This window comes from Scylla paramamosain, chromosome 39 (genome assembly GCF_035594125.1).
Source record: "Scylla paramamosain isolate STU-SP2022 chromosome 39, ASM3559412v1, whole genome shotgun sequence".
Lineage (NCBI taxonomy): Eukaryota > Metazoa > Arthropoda > Malacostraca > Decapoda > Portunidae > Scylla > Scylla paramamosain.
Genome location: NC_087189.1, coordinates 1,535,001 through 1,537,500, shown reverse-complemented (window position 1 = coordinate 1,537,500; position 2,500 = coordinate 1,535,001). Strand labels below are relative to the sequence as shown.

At 51.5% G+C, this 2,500-nt stretch overlaps 1 protein-coding gene across 4 annotated transcripts in view; it reads right to left on the bottom strand.

Moving 5' to 3' along the window:
- LOC135092019 (innexin inx2-like) overlaps positions 1-2,500 on the bottom strand; it is a 79,782-nt gene that overhangs the window by 27,928 nt on the left and 49,354 nt on the right. Inside the window, exon 1 of one of the 4 annotated variants that reach the window (XM_063990143.1) lies at positions 1,605-2,098. The exons of 2 other annotated variants lie outside the window; for them this stretch is intronic. The gene's annotated coding sequence lies outside the window, so the exon portion shown is untranslated. Of the gene's footprint in view, positions 1-1,604; positions 2,099-2,500 lie in introns of those variants that run through there. One more of the 4 variants, XM_063990140.1, reaches the window with a different exon arrangement.

Genomic DNA, 2,500 nt, shown 5'->3' with positions numbered 1-2,500 from the left:
AAGAGTGACGTAACCATTGCAGTTTTTTACCGCATGCTTAAGTGCTAGAATGTTTGCTGCTACTACTACTACTACTACTACTACTACTATTACTACTACTACTACTACTACTACTACTACTACGACTACTACTACTACTGCTACTACTGCTACTGCTACTGGAAAATTCTAGAGAGAGAGAGAGAGAGAGAGAGAGAGAGAGAGAGAGAGAGAGAGAGAGAGAGAGAGAGAGAGAGAGAGAGAGAGAGACCTTGGCCATGTAAGGTGTATGAGTGTTGCATGTAGTGGTGGTGGTGGTGGATGGCAGGAAGTGGTGGTGGTGGCGGCGGTGGTGAATGCACGTGGTGTGTTGGGAGCCTCGGACAGGTGAATGAACAGGTGCACAGAGTAGTAGTAGTAGTAGTAGTAGTAGTAATAGTAGTAGTAGTAGTGGGTGATAGTAAATTTAAATAACTCCGTCTTCTTTCCTTTCACAAGTCAGAGTCAGTTTACCACACACACACACACACACACACACACACACACACACACACACACACACACACACACACACACACACACACACACACACACACACACACACACACACACACACACACACACACACTTCCCTCCCCTCCCCTCCCCTCCCTTCTCGGCCCCCTCACCCCCTCCCGCCCCTCCTGTCGGTCTGAAGGCAACAGGAGGTGGTCGGCCGGCGGGACCCCAGGCGCCGTCAGCCCGTGGGAGGCCCTGGGCGCCACCACTCCCCGCCGGAGGAAGCTGCGGTTGATTACTGGTCTGGTTTTTTGCACCTGGCGGATCACCTAAATTTTCGTTGATTTCAGTTAAGGAGGATAAGGACAAGGAGGAGGAGGAGGAGGAGGAGGAGGAGGAGGAGGAGGACAAGGAGGTTGGCCACAAGTATGTCTAGAAGGAGGAGGATAAGGAGGAGGAGGTGGTTGACTCTCTCGCCTCCTCCTCCTCCTCTTCCTCTTTTCTTCCTCCTCCTCCTCCTCTTCCGCAACGAAGGCTCAATTACCTGTGCACTGTCTCACTTAATAGGTGACACGTCCCATTTCACTACTATATTACTCAGGTGTGTCTCTCTTGCCCCTACATCATTGCCTTTAATTAACCTAACCTAACCTAAACTAACCTAACTTAACCTAACCTAACCTAACCTCATGTGTACATAAGTTCGTTTATAGTCATGTTAAGACTAATAGTTACATTCTTGGCAGTTCAGTGTGTGTGTGTGTGTGTGTGTGTGTGTGTGTGTGTGTGTGTGTGTGTGTGTGTGTGTGTGTGTGTGTGTCTGTGTGTGTGTGTTTAGTCTCTCTCCCCCTCGTGATTGGTTTATTAATAGAAGGTGATTGGGTTTTTGCTTGCTTTGGTTAGGTATGTGTGTGTGTGTGTGTGTGTGTGTGTGTGTGTGTGTGTGTGTGTGTGTGTGTGTGTGTGTGTGTGTGTGTGTGTGTGCGCGCGCGCGCGCCCGCAATAGTAGTAGTTAGTAGTAATACAGCAAACTCTATATCCGTCACTATATCTACACACACACACACACACACACACACACACACACACACACACACACACACACACACACACACACACACACATACCCGAAGCTGTAGGACTGGATGGAGTCTGGCTGGGCGGACGAGCGAGCTAGCGAGTGAGCGAGCAGGGAGAGAGAGGAGAAGAAGGAGGAGGAGGAGGAGGACACACACAGACACACAGACAGAGCCGCAGCTGGTGGTCACTCAGGTTTCAGAGAGGAGATGCGAGGCTGGTAAACCCAAGGCCAGCAGCTTACAACAGACTCCCTGTAAATTCAACGCTCTCACACCTCCCTCGCTGCGACACTGCACTTACACTATCACAGGGGACACAGGCACAGGGGCACGTTAGCACCCAGGCGGCGGGAAACGCGTGTGGGTCCGCCCTGGGTGAGGACACGCAAGGGAGTGACCAGCGGGATAGCGCGCAGGTAGGAACTGAGGGTCTGCCGGGTGGAGTGTGCTGTGTGCTGGCGACTGGCGGGACGGAAAACGTGCATGTGTGTGCGTGTGTGCGTGTGTGTGGGGGGATAAAGGGGACAGTGACCACGTATTCATATCAGTACTATTACTATCCTTGTTTTATCACTATTTGACGTCCTTCGCTTCCACAGTGTCCTGTTAATAGTCACACACACGCATACACACACACACACGGGGCAGTGAAGGGTGGCAACCAGCAGTGTTGCAATGATGCTGCGGTTGCCAGTGACTGCCACACGCCATGAATGTGCAGAGAATCAATGCTGTGCTGATCCACGCACACCACAGCATCACAGCCATCACAGCACACCGGCACGCCATTAGAGGTGTGAAGAACGGATAGGATTCTGTATAGGATTCCGTGCAGGATATCGGATGAAGATCTGTAGGATGCGAAGATTGGGGGGTGGAGCACGTGTTGGGGGTAGTGACGTCATCGCCATCCCCACTAGTTCCTACTATAGTGACACACCCCA